At 37.4% G+C, this 21,844-nt stretch overlaps 1 pseudogene; it reads right to left on the bottom strand.

Moving 5' to 3' along the window:
• Positions 1-970: 970 nt before the first annotated feature.
• LOC149176354 (ethylene-responsive transcription factor ERF017 pseudogene) lies at positions 971-1,816 on the bottom strand (annotated as a pseudogene).
• Between the last annotated feature and the right edge of the window lie 20,028 nt (positions 1,817-21,844).

Genomic DNA, 21,844 nt, shown 5'->3' with positions numbered 1-21,844 from the left:
TTCAATGAAAAAAATACTATTGAAAATATAAAATTTGTCATTAATTTATAAATAAAAAATATTAATTAAAAATCTTTTAAACCAACCATATATATATTATGTTTTTTTTGTTAATTCTTTTTTATATTTTAATTTAATTATCTTAAAAAATTATTCAAATACTTAGTGGAGATAGTTTATTTCTTATGTTTCTTAGCATATATATACGTTGCCCTTTAGGCTTCGTCGTCATTGCTATCACATTGCAAGTACACGAGTCCATTTGGTTAGAAAAGTGAACAATATATCTATTTCGGAAGTAACCATGAGAGTGTTGCTTAGGCTCAATTTTGTAAATATTTATCACAGATTGGAGTTGGAGTTCCGAAATATTTCCACGAGAGTGTTGCCCATGTTCAAATTTTTATTTCTATTCAACAATATTTCAATACCAAAGGTTCTAATGTCAACAATGTGTTCGAACATATCGTTTAAGCAATTTCCAAAGATGGATCTGGGTTGGAAAATATGATTTAAACCATGTTTTGGCTCTTCAAATGGTGAAGACTTTTACCATAACTCAAACACACACATATTTCTCTAAGAAAACCATACATATATCCTTGAAAGATAACTTTCAGGTGCACAGATATTTGAGACAAAGACAACACCATGACATGAAAAACTTGGTCTAATTATTCACGTGACTTTGGTACAAGTAATAATGAAAGTGTAACTATAATTTCAATTATAGTTAAACAAATAAATTAATGAAATTATAGTTAAACAAAAAAATTAAAAACATTAACATATTTTCAGTTCTACAAAAACTATAATTTCAATTATAGTTAAACAAATAAATTAATGAAATTATAGTTAAAAAAATTAAAAAGATCAGCATACTTTCACTTCTACAAAAACTTCAATGTAGAAAATGCTGTTAGTAACAATAAAATTATCATTAATTTATAAATCAACAATATTAATTATTCAGGTGAGTTTAACACAAGTAATAATGAAAATGTGACTCCTCATTTTCTGTTGGCGGCTCACCTTCTCAATGTGAAGAGGAGCTTTCATCCACCGATGCCACAAATATTTCTCCAATCACGAGTAAACTTAACTATTGGTTTTGTCCGGCGGCCTAAAAGAATTTAAAAATTAACAGCGTTGCCTTCCATAACCTACAACTTCACCCCAAAGTACTCCATGGATTCATCCAAGGGAGGGAATTCATTTAAATTTGGAGAGTTGCCGCTCTCCAGACATTCCAGAAGTACCCAATCCCAAAATGCCGGACTCTTCTCCGCCCAAATCTCTTGGCCGTCATTGCAGTGTTCCGCTTTCGAAGCAGAAGATGAAAACGCTGCTTCAGAAGACAGCTGCAATTCCTCTGTGGCGAATTTGGCGGCAGTGGCTTGAATTTGAGGCGGCGAAAGAGCAGAGGCGCAGGGGATTTCCGGCGGGGAAAGGGGAAAATTGAGCTTGGCTTTCGATCCTCTCAGGCAATACGCGGCAAAATCGTAGGCGCGGGCAGCCCTTTCAGGGGTGTCGTAGGAGCCCAGCCAAATTCTGCGAGTAGAATGGGGCATTCGAATTTCCGACACCCATTTCCCCCATTTTCTCATTCGAATTCCCTTGAACTGCCGCGACTTGAGTGAGCGCTTTTCGCGTCCGTTATGGTGGTTCTGGTATTGCGAGGGTTTAGCCATGTCGTGTTGCCGGATGTTCTTGAGTCGAACTCACGAAATGCTTACGAAGCTTGCACTCTCTAAAACGAGGTGAGAGGGTTTGAGGTTAGGGCGGATTAAGGTGCTTCTACTCTGTTGCAAGTGAATATCTGTTCGACTGATGAGGATGGAGTGTTAGCTGCAGGGCAATATATATATCGAGAGGGAAACCGCGTTGAGTTCCTAAGAAATTATGCGTAGTAGTACACGTGGCCGCTTGGAACCGCGTTGATGGTGTATAACTTTATGCGTAGTAGTGAAGCACAGCGCTTGAAAGATCGATGTGGGCAAAGACATGGGAAGGTGAAAATAATTTGATTGGTGACGTGGTTCCTCAGGGAATATGCGGAACACTTCTGTCCATTTTTTCTAGGCAGTGGAAAGTGACACTTTATTGAAATGTGAACATGTAGATCTAATTCAATATATTGAGTCAATGTGTATGTATATAGATATACATATGGATATGGAGATTATTTTAAATGATTGGTTACAAAATGAGACTGTTCCATTACACTATAGTCTTTACACTAGAGATATTTTAGGTATTAGTTGAGAACAATATGCTCTGTAATTGTCAATATTTTATAATTTTTTAGAAACTTTGTATTTAATCAGTTTTATAATTCACATTCACACCAGAGGTATGACAATTTTGTCAATTAATCAATTTAATTAAAAGTGTAAAAAATAGCATAAATATTTTGGAAATAAATTTTAATCACTCATTTGTATATAATATTATGAATATTCTAGAATATTCTATGGACATTAAATCTTGCCATTCACATAATAATTATTTTTAATTAAATTAAAATTTTGGAAGCCTTATTTCAAAATGGACAAGTATGTCAGGGTAATAATTATTAGATATATGGTAAGGATTTATTCTCCATAGAATATTGTAGAATATTCTTAGTAAAGTTGTATATCAAAGATTGAAATTTATTTCAATAATAGTCATATCCATTTTGTTCTTGTAATTAAATTGATTAATTCAAAAAACTCTCATATGAACATGAGTTATGGTTTTTTGGGCATGCGGTATTAGTAAGGCATGGCATTGGCCCATAGTATTGTAACAAAGCCTATTTACAAATTAACATTCTCTATGGTAAAGTGGGTGAATCTCCATGGTTAAAAATCTTGTTACATATTTTTAAAAATGTATATATGTTTAACTCATATATTAAGTCTTTTTATAATTAATAATAATAATAATAACAACAACAACAATTTAAAATAAAGCTATAATTTAGATAATTTTTATGATTATTTTTAATCTTGGTAATGTTTTGATGCCAACCATTAAATTTATATGATTGTACTAGTATATATCATCTTTGTAAAAAAGGTAGTATCTCCTCATGCCTAAATAAAGCACACATTACTAAGTCCTTATGCCAACACCTAGTGTCCTATTAAAAATATAAATAACAATTATAAATAACAATTCATGGTGTCATTGACTAATGTTCACATTATTTTTAAAAATAACTTTATTCATGAAGTCTTTATAAATATTCAAACTAATATGACATGTATAATAATGGTCTACATTGTTAATGTGACTTAAATCTATGAAAAAAGGAACCATGTAACCCACACAAAACCTGGCATGCACTTGTTAAGCACAACATAAATGTGCCAACTAATATATTAATCATGTATAAGTAAATGTGATTTATGAGTGCTAACAAACTTTTCTCTATGATTGACTTTCCCTTTGAATAAACTCATTAGATGACATAATATTTAGAAGTGACCTCAAATCATCATCCATAACCAATATGTATTGTTTTCTCTAAGTGCTAATTGTTGAATTTCTGTAGGTATGGTGGGTGTTCATAATTATGTTTTTGTCATCGTAATGTGAAAAGAATTTGTAGCTTCATGTTATTAAGGTAATTTTGATTGTTTCGATCTTGAAATATTTATTGTAAGATATTTTCTTCATGTCATATTTAAAAGAGAAAATTTTGAAATTCGAAAATAGAATTTTTGGCTCCAAGATTGTCAAGTCGAACTCATTGTAGAGACACACCCATTTGTGAAGGAAGAAGATCTATATAAAGGCATTCGACCTCCTCCACAAGAGCACTATTCGGTCTCATCACAAGAAGATATTTTTTGGGCATCTAAGTGAAGGATAAAGGGGAAGAAGAAGGATGAATATCTCTCTCTCTTTAGCTCACATCTCTCTCTCTAAAACTCGCACGTGTGACCTTTCTCTGGGCAGCAGTTTTTGGGTGGGACAAATTTTTGGACAGTTGTTGTGCAACATATTCTAGGGAGGATAATGTTTTTTTGGGCATATTCTAGAGGCTGAATTTAGGCCTAGGGAAAATCTGATCTGTTTGAGTTGCTACAGGCTTAAGGGTTGTTTAACGATAAGCATAGTTTTTTACTAACCGCATTAGATGTATCTTTTGTTGAACTGAAGAATTTTTCTAAGGAAAAGGTAGTTAGGTTTTCCCCCAAGTGGGTTTTCCCAGGGTAAATATTGTGTTCTCCCTTTGTATTGTGATCTCTACTTTCTTTATGGTTTATGGTTAAATTTCAAAAGTGTAATTGTTTAATGATAAACTGGAATTATTAAAAGAAGATATATATCATTCAAAGTAATTACCAATAGTTCAAAAATATTGTGCTTGTATTTATTGCACTTGAAAAATCAACATGGTTTCAAAGCTTTGGTAATGAAGAAGAAATTGAGATCACTCTTTGAGAAGCTCCCACTCTTTGGTAAGTGATCACTATTGAAACCCTAGATCTATAAGCTATTTTCTTATTTATAACTATGGGTTCCCACATGAAGAAAGGGAACAAGTTGGAAGGAGCCACAAACTTTAAGGTTTGGAAGACTAGGATTGATCTTCTCCTTGCAAAAGAAGGTCTCTTGGGCATTGTAAAAGGCAATGTCACCGAACCAGAGAAAGATGAAGAGAAATAAAAATTTGAAAAGGATGATATTGCATCCATGGGCGTCATTGTGGACTCTATCAAAGATAACTTGATTCCCTATGTTTCAAGTCTTCAATCTTCAAAGAAGATTTATGATGCCCTAAACAACTTATTTACTCATCAGGTGCTCAAAATTAGGCTCAAAAATCAAAGTGTCAGAATATTGTTAAACATAGCTTCAGATCGAAGAGCTCGTCATTCTAATTCCAACGGTGTGAACGACACTAAAATCCGAGCTTGTATGCAGAAGTTAGAGCAAGTCAAAGTTCAAGTTTGACTTGCTCACATGGTAGGATTGGATGACGTGGCAAGCTCCATCAGTGAATTAGGAGGCGCCAAGTGACAGGCCACCATTATCTCCCGCATTTCACAAATCGCATATCGACGAGGGGAGGTTTTACAGAATCGGCCCCCAGCAAGATCACGGTTGCGATGCGATAAATCACATATCACACATCACAGTAGGGAAGCGAGTCGGCGTTACAGAATCAGCCCCGGCAGGTTTGGGTTGTGATGTGATATCGCAATCACAAATCGCAACATGACAAAATCCTACATATACAATACCACCGTTTTCCGTCAATTGTAACGTCCTGGATGCGATAAGGTTATAGGTCGCAGTCTAATGTCTCATCGGGTCCGCCAATATTGCAACCACATATCATCCGCTTTGTTCACAGACCATAAGCCCGCAGAACTCTGCGATTGTGATTTTTGATAAGACAGTTGGTTTCGATAGAATAAGGCCCACCGTGCAACAAAATTCTCACTCAGTTAGCGGATGTTTGGAGCAAAATTGTGGGTTCTTGTCGGATATGGAGAAATTTGTGGAACGAACAGTGGGAAAACAAGGGGAAGTCATAAATTCTTCAGTTTTCCACCAAATTGGATGCAAAAAGAGGCTGGATAGCCATTTTTGAGTATTATGAACTGATTGGAGCAGGTTTTAGAAGAATTTGAGCATTGTAAACACATATTTTTACACTTTAGAGCATAATAGAGAGGCCCCAGCCATTGGAAGTTGGACCAAGGAGATGTAGCCCAAGATGGGTGAACTCCTTTATCATGTGCTTGTTGTAATGTGTTTTTGATGATGTTACATAGATGTTTATGTTGTTGTTCAGTTTCTGTTTTATATTAAATTTCTCATAAAATTAACATAAAAACTCTTCATTTCACTTGCAAAAATTGATGAATCCTTAAGCATAATGAAAGCATTTTGTTTATAATATGAGGAAGATCTTAACAATGCAAACTAATATTCTAAATCAGATCAATTTGGTATCAGAGGACTAGGTTTTGTTTTGTGAAAGAAGGATTTAATTGTTTGCAATTTTATGTCATGCTTACAAGGTTAAAATTCAAAAGAGGTGAAGGAACGTTGGTTGGAAGCCCTAAAGTTGGGTCAAGGGGAAGAAGAGAAAGGTTGCCAAAATCTCCAACACTAGTTCAACCTCAAGTTGCAGTTTAGACTCCAGAGATCATGTCTCATGAAGGAGAACGTACAAACATCATTGAAGATGAAAATACCTTTAGAAAGGCTTTCTTTGATATGATAGAGATGGTGAAGGTCCTCTATGAAGAGAGGAATACCAGGTTGCAAGGGGAAAGTTCCAAACCTCCCAAAGGAGAAGGCTCTTCAGGAGGAGGTAATGGAAAAGGAGATAACGGGAATGGAGACAAACCTCCACCCTCTCCATTATCTTATTCATCTTCTTCTTCACAAGCATCTTCACCCTTTTCCACTAACACTACCCTTACTCATACTCATCATCATTCTTCAAAAGGAACTAGTAAATCACCTTTTCTAAAACTTAATGTTAAATTCTAGTTTCCCATGTATAATGGTGAACTGAATGCAGAGAATCTTGATAATTGGATTTGTCAGTTGGAGGTCTATTGCATGATTCAAAGCCTTCAAGAGGATGACATAAAGATTTAGTTAGCTTCCTTGAGAATGGAGTGTGCAGCACTAGTATGGTGGAAATCAAAGACCCGAGAGGAGATTAAAAACACGGTAAGATGTCAATTTCTTGGAATGGTTTCATTGCTGCAATTAAAAGACAATTCTACCCTCTAGATTATATTCAGAAATCCATCATGAATTGGTATAACTTTAGATAGCTTAAATGTAAAAATGTGTAAGATTACACCCAAGAATTCAGAAAAAGGTCTCTTGATGTTAGGTGTAGATTTACAGTCACACGACACTTTTCTGAAGTACATAAGGGGTTTACACAGTTACCATAGGCATATTATCTTAATGTTTAATCCCAATAATCTAGATGGTGTGTGTGAAAGCCACTCATCTTGAGGCAAGAGGGAAAAACACCCCAGAAGAAGGTAGTAAAAAGTCGTTTAAGGGTAAAGAGAAAGAAAAGGGTTTCAAGGGAAAGAAAAATGCATCCATTAAAAAAGAAGGAGAGAAAACAATTTGTAAACATTGTTCCAGAGAGGGTCACGATGAAGCTCATTGTTGGAAGCTTCATCCTGAAATAAAACGAAATAAGTTCAACAACAAAGGAAAAGAAAAGACAGTTGCAATCACTCAAGAAGAGGATTTGGGATCCGAATCGGGTGATGAAACAAAAATCACAGCCATGGGGTTTCAAGGAAAGGAATCCATTGCTAGCACTAGTTCTTCAGGCTCGCAAAATGAAACTCCAAATGAAAAGAGGAGAATAGAACTGTTTCACATAAGGGTGATCTCAAAACATAACAATATTGATACATTGTTTGATAGTGGCTCTCAAGCCAATCTTATCTCTGAAAACATTGTCAAGAGTTTAAATTTGGAAACAATTACACAACATAAACTGTATCCACTTGGATGGGTATGTGACAATGTGCAATTGCAAGTTATGAGAAAGTGTAAATTGAAATTTGTTATCACTACAAAATTCATAGATGAAGTGGAGCTTGACGTTGTGTCGTTAGATATTTGTGGTATCATTTTGGATAGCTTGTACCTTTATGACAAAAAATCTATCTTCCATCAACATGAAAATAAATATCATTTATTCAAAAATGGAGTAGAATATATTGTGAGAGCTCACAACAAGAAAACAAATATTTCGCTTTGTAATGCAGGGCAGATTAAAAGACTGGTTAATTTGAGCAATAATTTTGTGCTTCTTATGATCAAACCCAAAAATGATGTTGATAATGAAACTTTTAAAGGTTGTGATTTGAATTTGAAATTTGAATTGGTTGGCATAGTTAACCAATATGATGAAATGTTTCAGGAACCAAAAAGATTTCCTCCCAAGAGAGGAATTCAACACGAGATACAGTTGCAACAAGATTGTTCCCTTCCTAACATTGGCATGTATAGGATGTCAGTGATGGAAAGCGCAGAAATTAAGACGCAAATCCAAGAGTTATTGAATAAAGGGATCATCAGACCATCTTCCTCGCCTTGTGGTTCACATATTGTCTTGGTGCCAAAGAAGGATGGAACATAGTGCATGTGTGTGGACTTCCATGCACTGAACAAAATTACGGTAAAGAATCGTTACCCACTGCCCAAAATAGATGATTTACTAGATCAATTGAAAGATGCAAAATATTTTACTACAATGGACTTAAGAAGTGGCTACCATAAATTAGAATAGTTGAAGACAACATTTGGAAGACAACATTAAAAACAAAACATGGTTTGTTTGAATGGCTAGTTATGTCGTTTGGTTTATGTAATGCTCCTGCTACATCCATGTGTATGATGAATGATGTGTTGAGGCCATTTCTTGATGAATTTGTGATAATCTATTTAGTAGACATCTTAATTTTCAGTAAATCCCGTGTTGAACATGTCATGTATGTAAGAAAAGTACTTGATGTCTTGAAAAAAGAATAGTTGTATCTAAAGATGTCAAAGTGCGGGTTTGGAAAGACTTCTTTAGTTTATTTGGGTCATATTGTTAGAGGAGGTGAGTTGAAAATAGATCCCTCCAAGGTTGATGTCATTATTAATTGGCCATGGCCCAAGACAGTTACAGAGGTAAGAATTTTATTGGGAGCAACCCAATATTGGAGGAAATTCATTGCTAATATTTATCTTATAGCAGCTCCTTTGCATGCATTGAACAACGTGAAAAAGGTTTTTCAGTGGGGATGAAAACAACAAAAGTCCTTTGATGTGTTGAAGACAAATATTAGTACAACTCCCGTACTCGCACTTCCAGACTTGAGACAGTCATTTGAGATTCAGAGAGATGCTAGTGACGACGTTATGGGTGCAGTCCTCATGCAACATGGTAAGCCTATCTGTTTTCATTCAGAAAATTTTAATGGTGCAGTGATTAACTATCCTACATATGATAAGGAATTGTAAGCATTGGTGCAAAGTGTGAAAAAATGGAAACACTACCTGATGGGTAAGGAAACATCCATTCACATTGATCATCAACGATTGCAATACTTGCAATCTCAAACAAAGTTGCAGCAATCAAGGCACTTTCGATGGATGGGTTTCCTTCAACAATTCCACTTGGTAATCAGGTATAAGAAAGGGATCTACAATAAATTTGTTGATATTATTTCTAGGTTGATTGTTAATGTAGCTACTTTACTCAAGCATAATTATTTTTTACATGAAAGTTATATTGAGCAATATGAATTAGATAATTGTAGGTTTTAACCCCGTATAGAAATTACCTGTATAGGAATTTTAAAAAATAGAAAATAAACAAAGGCGAGAGCCTAACACTTAAAACAAATAGACACAGATATTTTCCCTTTGATCCCAAAACCGGGACTACCAGCTTGATTTTTCATTATGTTCCTTTTGTTTTGGAAAGTTTTAGTGTCTACGAATAAACGCTTAAACCCCTATACTAGTAGCTAAGTCTAGAACAACAGTTCAAAGTATTCTCTACCTTTTCTATAAGCAATAGATTAAATAAGAGAACAGAGAAACCTACTTGTAGCTTTTGCTTGTTCCTTATCTCCCTTGACTAATTTTGTTGCTCCTTCCCATACTTAAGCCGCTTGAAAAATACCTGCACACAGACAGAAACAAGAACCCATCAAAGCATATGATAATTATCTATTGATTAAACATAGCATGGAATCAAGTACATGATAAACATATGAAAGCATCAATGAATAACATAAGCATATGGAAAAAGCTTTGAACACTTTATTAGTAAAAGGAAGAGTTACAACCCAATTTGCCTGATTCAGCATCACTCCTCTAGTTCAATCCCATCCTCTCCTCATAACAAGCAAGACACTTTGACATCATTACAACACTTGTAATCAACTCAAGTCTCATACTAACAGCATCTCCATATGATTCAATAATTTCCAACCCAGCCAGCCAATCCCTGATCACTTAGATGAGCGGTCTTTTTATAGGTGAATGAAGGAAGTTATGCCATAAATGGTGATAATGAATGCCCTCCCAAACTTAGAATTTAGTTCCATGGAGGAAGGGATAAAAGGATTGATGTTCCTTAACTCCCTTCCTCATCCAAATACGAACTCAAAGGAGTGGATAGCCTTGAGAAACTTCTAGAGGCACCCAATGGATAAGGAATCTTTCAAACCCTCATAGAAATTCGCTCAAATTCGCCTAGCACAGGACAAAGAGGCACCAAGTGCACTTCAATGCACAATGACCGTGTATTGGCTGCACTGCAATGCACCCTAATGAAGGCCTACCTGCGCTGATCTTCCTAGAGGCAGTTTCTGGATGATTTCAGTGATGGAACTTCTTGGGAAACTAGGCATTCTAATGGTTGACTTCTTTAGGGCATGTAACAACTGTATTAAGGGTTGATGGGCCCTAATAGTACTGATTTGTTAGTTGGGGTTGATGTGCCCAAATGGATCTGTAATAGTTTCCCCCTAAAGCATGAAGTCGTAAATATGTATGTCGAGTGAAATGCTTTATCATGAGGAGAGGAGGTTTCGAAGCGAAAGGTGAGTTGCATCAATTACAATACATATATCATGATAATTTGATTTTTTCTCATGAACTCGCTGAGGGAAGGCATACCCATTCTCAGCTTATAAACTTTCATTACATGTACAAATATAGTCGTCTAGAGATATAGACCCATGAATGGATGACCATGAGTGTAAGGCCATTGTACATTTGATTTAGTACTCCTGAAAATATCGCAGCCTGGATGGATGAAACCAGATTTGGGGTCTTCAATCTTGTTCAACCTTTCGCTCAAGTACAAGTCTAACCATGTGAATAAATGATCTAAAGTCGAACATGGGAAGACATCGTTTGATTACCAGCCAATGATGTAAGTCGTTAACAGACGCAAGAGGAATCACTGATAATGATAACCACCCTCAAGGTACTACAATACATTTCGCATGGTGTGAATAAATGATTTGATGTCGAACACCATTCAAATTCTTTCAGTCAAAGGCCAATGATGTTAACCTATCGCCAGAAGTGAGAAACCTACCATTAATGTATGCAAGCCTCAAGGTACTGAAGGGGTGTTTCTAAGTCAACTTCATGGATAATGTGTTGATGTCAACAAGAAGCGACTCGTCGCAGGAGGGCCTTGATGTATCCCACATCAATGACACAAAACGAGGTAAATGATTTTGGAGATGAGAATTGACTAATGACAGAATGTTTAGGAATGATGGTCATGAAATTGAAGGTTCATGGTATTGCAAAGGATGAAGTTTGAACTGAATGACTTCTCTTGAACATGTCGGCGACACTAAGATGAATTGGTTGCATTGACCCAAAACAAGGTAATGGATGGTATGATAGACCAATGGTGTGATAACAATCAAGCTGAATGACCCAACCCACATAGTCACAGTGATGAGGTGAAAGCGTCATGTTCAAGAGCGACTTGCTACCATAAAGTGGTTTCCCCTTTTTCTAATTTTCCCCAGTGATTGCTGACCAGTACCTCTTTTATTTTTAATCAAGCTTGAGGAGGATAACATATTCTTGTTGTATAATTTCACCCTTCGGGTGAATCCATCGCTATTTGATGCCTTAACAAGTCTAGCGAAGGTGAAACTCGGTCTTGTCTAGATGGACAAGTTTGTCGCTATTTGATGTTTTTAACGAGTTTAACGACAAATATAACTCTGTCCTTTTCATGTTGAGAGAGTTTGAAAAGGGACGAAAAGGAAACTCCAAAAGTTATTTTTCGTAAATTAATCTCTCAAGTCCGAAAAAGCGCAAAATAATACAAGAGAGATATCCTTTCCAATCCGTTAACGAGCTGGAAAGAACAAGCGCTCGACAAGCTTCTCATATTTAGAGAGTCTAAAAATAGCTTAAAGAGGACTCCACTTTGAGGAATGAGTGGTGTCTAGGGTAGAAACTGGTTCTGGTGAAGTTGGAACTTCTCAAAACATGTTGATTTATGTGAAGAGACTGGATAATAAGACCACCCATTGCAACTGTTCCTCAAAAAATTAAAACAACCAAGTGAAAGCGTATGATCAACCAAAGAGATGATGGTGATGGAATGAAACAACCAAGGCTCATCTGATAGAAAGAGGCTAATAGAATGGCAATCACGAGGGTTAAAAAATGCAAATGGGTTCATTTTTAGACAAGCTTGAACCATAGGGAACTATGCTTGGGTTCAGTTTCATGTTTACACAAGCTTGAAACATCAAACTATGCTTGGAACTAGTTTCATTTTTACACAAGCTTGAAACAAGGAAAAACTTTGCTTGAAACTGGTTTCATTTTTACACAAGCTTGAAATGAGGAAAAACCATGCTTGAGTTTAGTTTACATGCCCCCAACATGATGAAAGGGAGAGTCTTCTATAAGCAGATGGAAGTCGTTGCAGTGAAGTAGGATGGTTATCCAACACCTATTTGGCTTCGTCCAAATAGGGAAAAAGGTGAATGGGGTGATTCCCTTCACATAACCTACGGGAAACTTAACTTTACCACTAGGTTCATGCCCCTCAATCTTCATTACATTCACCTAAGTAGACTACTCATGGCTATTAGGTGGATGGAATGAAGGTTCGTTTACGAGATCAAGTGAAAGACTCGACTGAGATTTTACGAGATCTAATCAAAGACTCAGATTTGAACTTTGGTCCAAGGGACCTTATTTCATTTTAAAATGAGGTTGACATAAGACAAGGAACTCTGCTCAGACTCTTTGTTTCATTTTTTAATGAGCTTGACACAAGACAAGGAACTATGCTCATACTCCTTGTTTCATTTTTTAACGAGGTTGACACAAGACCAAGAACTATCCTCATGGCAACTGTTTCATTTTTTACCGAGGTTGACACAGTAAAAGAACCATCCTCGTACTCCTTGTTTCATTTTTTAACAAGGTTGGCACAAGACAACGAACTATCCTCAGGGAACCTGTTTCATTTTTTAACAAGGTTGGCACAAGACAACAAACTATCCTCAGGGAACCTGTTTCATTTTTTAGCAAGGTTGACACAAGACAACGAACTATCCTCGGACCCTTGTTTCATTTTTTAACAAGGTTGACACAAGACAACGAACTTCCTCAGAGACCCTTGTTTCATTTTTTAACGAGGTTGACACAAGACAACGAATTATCCTCAGAGACCCTTGTTTCATTTTTTAGCAAGGTTGACACAAGACAACGAACTATCCTCGGAGACCTTTGTTTCATTTTTTAACGAGGTTGAACAAGACAACGAACTATCCTCAGATTCAATCACAACACATAAGAGGTCATGAAGGAGAGATTTGGTTCCAATGCCCCTAGTACATGATGTAAAACATCATTGAATTGATCGTCAGTTGATGTAGGTATGGAATAGGTTGCCACATAATTAACCCATGGTGGGGATTACACCATCGGTACAAAAGGACACCTTTCAATGTTACAATACATATTTATACATGCCGAAGCATCCAATACCATGGACCGAAAAACATCGCGCCCAAAACCAAGTGCAAAAACCATGTACAAAACCATAGGTAGGTTCGCCCACCTAATATCGGGTCCAAATTTTTTTCCCTGGGGCGTTGCCTTGGACCCCGTAGAGGGGGGCTAGCTGCCCCCCTCAAACCCCCTGTGACTCCCCCGCTATGCAATCGGTGCAACGAAGGGCGGGCTCCACCCCCCTCTAACCCCCCTGTTACCTAGGGGAGCTAGTCGTAGAAAGAATATAACACAACCCTACATTCTTCCGCTTGTTGTTTTATTTCCACAGGGGGAAACAGGAGATCTTAGTCATTTATCCAGCCCTACAATGCCTATTGTTTCTCTACACCAAGAGAACTTATCAGAGCTCACAGATTTTGTCAATGCATCTGGAGTATTCTTCAAAGTGTCCACCTTTACCAACAACACCCTTTTGCCTTGTATCATATCCCTCACAAAGTGATACTGAACATCAATGTGCTTTGTATTTGAATGGTAAGCAAGGTTCTTTGCCAAGAAAATTGCACTTTGGCTATAACAGTCTATCCTTATAGCTCCCTATACTAACCCCATACTTGAACACAATCTCTGCAACCAAACTGCTTCCTTGCTTGCATGAGTGGATGCCATGTATTTCACCTCTATAGTTGATAGTGCCACTATATATTGTTTCTTACTCATCCAACTTACTGCACCTCCAAATAGGTTAAACACGTACCCCCTTATAGATCTTCTCTAATCCAGATCTCCAGCCCAGTCTACGTCAACAAAGGCACGAATATCCAAAACTCTGTCCAATCTTGGTCTTCCTTGGTAGCACAAACCATAATCACTAGTGCCACACAAATACCTGAAAACCCGCTTCACTATTGTCTAATGCTCCTTCCCTAGTTTTGACATAAACCTATTCAATACTCCCATTGCATGTGCAATATCTGGTCTAGTACATACCATCACATACATCAAGCTACCGACTGCACTTGCATATGGAACATAGGACATGTCCTCTTCCTCTTCTTGTGTCTTGGGACACTGTTCATCAGATAACTTTACACCTACAGAAATAGGAACCGTCACCGGTTTACTATCCTGCATATTAAACCTCTGCAATATTGTTTCAACATACTTCCACTGGTTTAACCAGAGCTTCCTCTTTTTCCGATCTCTTTTAATTTCAATGCCCAAAATATAGTTTGTGCACCAATATCTTTCATGTCAAATTTGGAGGACAATTGGGTCTTCAAATCCTGGATAATTTTTTTGTCATTTCCAACCAACAACATGTTATCCACATACAAGACCAGATAAATAACATGGTCACCAATTAATTTAAAATACACACAGTGATCTGCTTTGCTTCTGGTGAAGCCAAGTCCCCATATAAATGTATCAAATTTTTGATACCACATCCTTGGTGACTGTTTTAGCCCATACAAAGACTTCTTTAACTTGCATACCAGTTCTTTCCTACCCTTCACCGCGAAGCCTTTAGATTGCTTCATGTAGATCTCCTCTTCCATATCCCCGTGAAGAAATGTTGTCTTCACATCTATCTGTTCTACGTCAAAATCAAAAGTAGCAACAACAAATAAAAGTAATATAATAGAAGCCACCTTGGAAACAGGAGAAAAAATATCACCAAAATCAATTCCAAACACCTGGGAATAACCTTTTTCTACCAACTGAGCTTTGTATTTCTCCACCTTTCCTTTTGCATTTGTCTTCTTGAACACCCATTTGCTTCCAATGGGTTTCCTTCCAGCCGGCAACTCCACCAGATCCCAAGCCTCATTTTTGTGCAAAGATGCCATTTCATCAACCATGGCCTCTTTCCAGAGTTTACCATCCTCTTAATCTACTGCTTCCTTCACAATTCTGGAATCATCATCAGTAATAGATAAGCAAAATTTGAACAGAAAGCAGATGGAATATACCTTTCTCGCTGCCTTCTTTCTCAAACTGATCTTCTCACACCCGGATTTTGTGGCTCTTCATCTTCTGATTCCTCTTCTGCTGTAGAGTCTGATCCTTCCTCCTTAAGCTCAAACTCTATCTCCTCAGGTTCCTTTGATGGGACTTCATGTTTAATAGCATTTTTCACCTCTCTGAACACCACATCTCGATTGTACACAAACTTCCTTGTTACTGGGTTCCAAAGCTTATAACCCTTTAAACCATCTTTATACCCAATAAATATTCACTTTTCAGGTTTACTATCCAACTTTTTCTTTTCTCCTTTGGAACATGTATGTATGCATCACATCCAAATAACCTTATATGTGAAAGAGAGTGTTTCTTACCAATCCATACCTCTTGTGGATTCTTATCCTCCAACGATGATGAAGGTGATCTATTGACCAAGTAACATGTTGTCTCCATCGCCTCTGCTCAGAATTCCTGTCCTAACCCGACACCACTAAGCATGCTTCTTGCCCTTTCCATCAACATCTTGTTCATTCTTTCTACAACTCCATTTTGCTCAGGTGTGTATGGAGTAGTCTTATGTCATTCTATACCACACTTCTTACAAAATTCTTCAAATTTCTTGCTACAAAACTCTCCACTATTATCTATCCTCAACACCTTTATCTTCTTCTCTGTCTGGTTTTCCACCAGAGCCTTAAATTATTTAGACCTGTCAAAGACTTCAGAGTTCTTCTTGAGGAAATATATCCATGTATTCCTTGAGAAGCTACGGCGAAGGCTTTGTGGGACAAGTTAGGGACTTTGTGTCAATATAAGTCTCTAGTGAATAAACTGCTCCTGCGCGAAAAGTTGTATAACCTGAGGATGAAAGATGGAGACTCGGTGACAGAGCATCTAAATGCATTTAATACTGTGTTAAGTCAGTTAGCATATGTTGATATTAAAATTTCAGATGAAGATAAGTGCATCAGTTTGTTGTGTTCTCTACTAGATTCGTGGGATAGTCTGGTTATTGTAATAGGTAGCAATGCAATTGCCTTGTAGTTTGATGAAATAGTCTCATCCTTGCTAACGGAGGAAATGAGACAAAAAAATATGGAGAGCCAGAATGGTGATACCTTGTCTGTATGAGGACGGTCCCAGAACAGAAACAAAAATAAGTCATTGAGTGGGAGATCTAAATCTAGATGGAGATCTAAATCTCCAGGAAAACTTGTAAAGGTGGTGTGCTGGAAATGCGGAAAGGAAGGGCACTAAAAAAGGGACTGTAAATCTAAAGCTCCTGATAAAGGAAAGAGATCTAATGATGCTCCTTTTGTAAAGGCGAAAACCACCTCAGATGAAGGTGCGGATGTGTACTTGGATTCTTCAAGTACACATGTAGATCATAAGGCATGGTTGATTGACTCAGGTGCATCCTTTCAATTCACTCCCCATATAGAGTGGTTATGCGAGTATGAGAAATACGATGGTGGTGATGTCTTCTTATGGGATGATAGGAAGGCTAGAACCATTGGTCACATAAAAGTAAAGTTGAAGTTGCAAGGTGGAAGGGTTAGAACTCTTCCAGGTGTTCTGCATATTCTTGCATTGGCCAGAAATCTAATTTTTGTAAGCAAGTTGGATGATGCAGGTGTAAAAACAGTGTTCGAGAAGTATACCTACAAGATGGTTTGGGGAGCACTGGTATTGATGTGGGGAGTTTTGATTGGAACTCTGTACAAGCTGCAAGGTAGCACGGTTGTTGATGGGTGCAACAGTTCTGTGGTTCCTGAAAGTGGAGCAGAAAATCTAGTGGTCTTTGGAGAGAAGACCATGTTGGGGCATCAAAGGCTTGGGCATACCGGAGAGAAGGGCCTTCGAATACTTCATGCTAAAGGTATGTTAGAAGGTATGAGTAATAGCTCTCCGGATTTTGATTTTTGTGAAAATTGTGTATATGGGAAGCAAAATCGGGTGAATTTCCCCTCTGGTGGTAAGAGGGCGAAACATATATTAGAGCTTGTGAATAGTGATGTGTTTGGACCTGTGAAGGTTCCATCACTGGGTAAATTTGTGTACTATGTATCATTTACAGATGACTTCTCAAGGAATACATAGATATATTCCCTTAAGAAGAAATCTGAAGTCTTTGACAGGTTTAAAGAATTCAAGGTTCTAGTGGAAAACCAGACAGAGAAGAAGATAAAGGTGTTGAGGACAAATAACGGTGGAGAGTTTTGCAGTAAGGAATTTGAAGAATTCTGTAAGAAGTGTGGTATAGCACGATAGAAGACTACTCCATATACACCTCGAAAATGGAGTTGTAGAAAGAATGAACAAGACGTTGATGGAAAAGGCAAGAAGCATGCTCAGTGGTGCCGGGTTAAGATAGGAATTCTAGGCAGAGGCGGTGGAGACAACATGTTACCTGGTCAACAGATCACCTTCATCAGCGTTGGAGGATAAAACTCCACAAGAGGTATGGACTGGTAAGAAACCCTCTCTTTCACATCTGAGGGTATTTGGATGTGATGCATATGTACATTTTCCAAAGGAGAAACGAACCAAGTTGGATAGTAAATTTGAAAAGTGCATCTTTATTGGTTATAAGGATGGTTTAAAGGGTTATAAGCTTTGGAACCCAGTAACAAGGAAGGTTGTGTAGAGCCAAGATGTGGTGTTCAAAGAGGTGAAAGATGTTGTTAAACATGAATTCCAACCAAAGGAACCTGAGAAGATAGAGTTTGAGCTAAAGGAGGAAGAATCAGACTCTACACAGAGGAGGAATCAGAAGATGAAGAGCCACAAACTCCAAGTGTGAGAAGATCAGTTCGAGAAAGAAGTCAGCCAGAAGGTATAGTACATCTGCTTTCTATTCAAATTTTTCTTTATCTATTACTGATGATGATCCCAAAACTGTGAAAGAAGCAGTAGATTCAGAGGATGGAAAACTCTGGAAAGAGGCCATGGTTGATGAAATGGCATCTTTTCACAAAAATGAGGCTTGGGATCTGGTGGAGTTGCCGGCTGGAAGGAAATCCATTAGAAGAAAATGGGTGTTCATGAAGAAGACAAATGCAGAAGGAAAGGTGGAGAAATACAAAGCTCAGTTGGTAGCACAAGGTTATTCCTAGGTGCCGGGAATTGATTTTGGTGATATTTTTTCTCCTGTTGCCAAGGTAACTTCTATTATATTACTTTTATTTGTTGTTGTTGCTTTTGATTTTGAGGTAGAACAGATGGATGTGAAGACAACATTTCTTCATGGGGATCTGGAAGAGGAAATCTACATAAAGCAACTTGAAGGCTTTGTAGTGAAGGGTAAGAAAGAACTGGTATGCAAGTTAAAGAAGTCTTTGTATGGGTTAAAACAGTCAGCAAGGATGTGGTATCAGAAATTTGATACATTTATACGGGGACTTGGCTTCACTAGAAGCAAAGTAGATCACTGTGTGTATTTTAAATTAATTGGTGACCGTGTTATTTATTTGGTCTTGTATGTGGATGATATGTTGCTGGTTGGAAATGACAGAAATTATCCAGGATTTGAAGACCCAATTATCCTCCAAATTCAACATAAAATATCTTGGTGCTACAAACTATATTTTGGGCATGGAAATTAAAAGAGATTGGGCAAAGAGGAAGCTCTGGTTAAACCAGAGGAAGCATGTCGAAACAATATTGCATAGATTTAATATGCAGGATAGTAAACCGGTGAAGGTTCCTATTCCTGTAGGTGTAAAGTTATCTGCTGAACAGTGTCCCAAGACACAAGAAGAGGAAGAGGACATGTCCCGTGTTCCATATGCAAGTGCAGTCGGTAGCTTGATGTATGCAATGGTCTGTACTAGACTAGACACATGCAGTGAGAGTATTGAGCAGGTTTACGTCAAAACCAAGAAAGGAGCATTGGACAACAGTGAAGTGGGTTTTTAGGTATTTTCAGGGCACTAGTGATTATGGTTTGTGTTACTAAGGAAGACCAGGATTGGATAGAGTGTTGGATATTCGTGGCTTTGTTGATGCACATTGGGCTGGAGATCTGGATTAGAGAAGATCTACAAGTGGGTATGTGTTTAACCTATTTGGAGGTGCAGTCAGTTGGATGAGTAAGAAACAATCTATGGTGGCACTATCAACTACAGAGGCAAAATATATGGCAGCCACTCATGCAAGCAAGGAAGCAGTTTGGTTGCAGAGATTGTGTTCAAGTATGGGGTTAGTACAGGGAGCTATAAGGATAGACTGTGATAGCCAAAGTGCGATTTTCTTGGCAAAGAACCTTACATATCATTCAAAGACAAAGCACATTGATGTTCAGTATCACTTTGTGAGGGATATGATAGAAGACAAAAAGGTGCTGTTGGTAAAAGTGGACACTTTGAAGAATACTGCAGATGCATTGACAAAATATGTGAGCTCTGAGAAGTTCTCTTGGTGTAAATAAACAATGGGCATTGCAGGGTTGGATAAATGACTAAGCTCTCTTGTGGCCCCCTATGGAAAGAAAAGAACAAGTGGGAGAATGTTGGGTTGTATTATATTCTTTCCACGACTAGCCCACGTAGTTAACCGGGCGGTTAGTGGGGGGGGTGCAACCCCCCTTTGTTGCGCCAATTACGTAGCAGGGGCGTCACAGGGGGTTTGAGGGGTTTTGTGCATGATTTTCGCACATGTTTTTGGACGTGATCGTTTTCGGTCCATGGTTTTGGGCGCGATGGTTTTCGATCCATGGTATTGGATGCTTCGGCATGTATAAATATGTATTATAACATTGAAAGGAACATAATGAAAAATCAAGTTTGAAGTCCCGGTTTTGGGATCCAGGGGAAAATCTCTGTGTATATGTGTTTGGTCAATTTAGTGTGTTCTAAATTGCTAATTAAAATGTCAATCCGGGATTCATAAACTGACGAAGTGAAGTGTACTATATGTACAAGATAACCATTTTCTTAGTCCTTTGTCGTTTTTGAGTTTTTTTTTAGTTTGTTTTTGGATTTATCTTTTATGGATTCCCTAGTGTGTGATGACGAAAATGAAAGTTAAGTATGGATGGTAATGGTGATTTCTACAGTGATTTTCCAAACTTAAAAGTGTTCAAAAAGAAAGCTCTAAACTAATTGTAATGAAATCAATTCTTAAGAGGGAGTAAATGTATCAAACAGTGAACTAATGACAATGGCCCAGTATCCTTACTGCTGTATGAAAAAGAAAGTAAAAACTGAACTTAAAGCAACTCAAAGACTGAAAGCAAAGCAACTAATTCACACTACTTCAACCCTTCTGATCCTTTACCCTTCAGCTCAATCTGCCTTATGGGAAGCAATCATGAACAAGTTAAGAAATATGATATCTAAATTGCAGGAAATTAAATTGCATAAAGGAAACTAATCACACTACTTCAACCCTTCTGATCCTTTACCCTTCAACTCAATCTACCTTATGGGAAGCAATCATGAACAAGTTAAGCAATATGATATCTAAATTGCAAGAAATTAAATTGCATAAAGGAAACTAATCACACTACTTCAACCCTTCTGATCCTTTACCCTTCAACTCAATCTGCCTTATGGGAAGCAATCATGAACAAGTTAAGCAATATGATATCTAAATTGCAAGAAAGCAAACTAAATCATACTACAATAAGTAATATTCTGATTCCCTATTAATAGATTCACTTGACTATAGAAAGAAACCATAAACAAATGAGTAGTATGATGTCTAAGTAGCAGAAAAATAAATAAGCAAAACACAATTTGAAAAATGACAGTGCTGGAATTAAACTTCAGAAAATGAAAATCAGCAGGAAGGACAAGATGATCTCATGTCAGTAGTTATCAAAAAAAAAATATGTAAATCTGCCCGGGCTACCTACAACAAAACCTGTAAAAGAAGCACTGATCAGCTAACAGTTAGAAAAGAAACATAAAGGAAATATAGACAGCAATGATCATCAGAACAACACACTATATATACAAGCAATGATTGAAAGAAAACAGTAAATGAAAGCAAGTAGAAACTATACAAGGCTCTGGTGTACAGGGGCCCTCTCCAACCTCGGCCAGTCAATCACTTAATCACAAATCCGATTCAGAAAAACTGTCTTCTCATATATTTAAAGTGAAATGCAGTACAGTGGGTGACAACAGTTGAAATTACAATACAAAAGCTAATCCCTTCAACATATATCAACGCGTTATTTATAAGAAAAAGATGCTGCAACTAATTCCTAGATTTATGCTGCTAAGAGACACGTAAATCCCTTGAGCCGAGATCTAGCGTGATGGTCATGAATTCATGGAGTGGTGGCTGCTTGGTTTAGTTCACGGGCTGCTCTCCAGGTGTGCCAATACCTCCGAAAACTAAGGATCGTGCCACGCAAACCTTCACG

Source organism: Pinus tabuliformis, chromosome 4_1 (genome assembly GCF_031772625.1).
Source record: "Pinus tabuliformis cultivar Carrire ecotype Pingquan chromosome 4_1, CPIR1, whole genome shotgun sequence".
Classification (NCBI taxonomy): Eukaryota; Viridiplantae; Streptophyta; class Pinopsida; order Pinales; family Pinaceae; genus Pinus; species Pinus tabuliformis.
The sequence above is the reverse complement of the archived record's forward strand: the minus strand, read 5'-3'. Positions and strand labels throughout refer to the sequence as shown.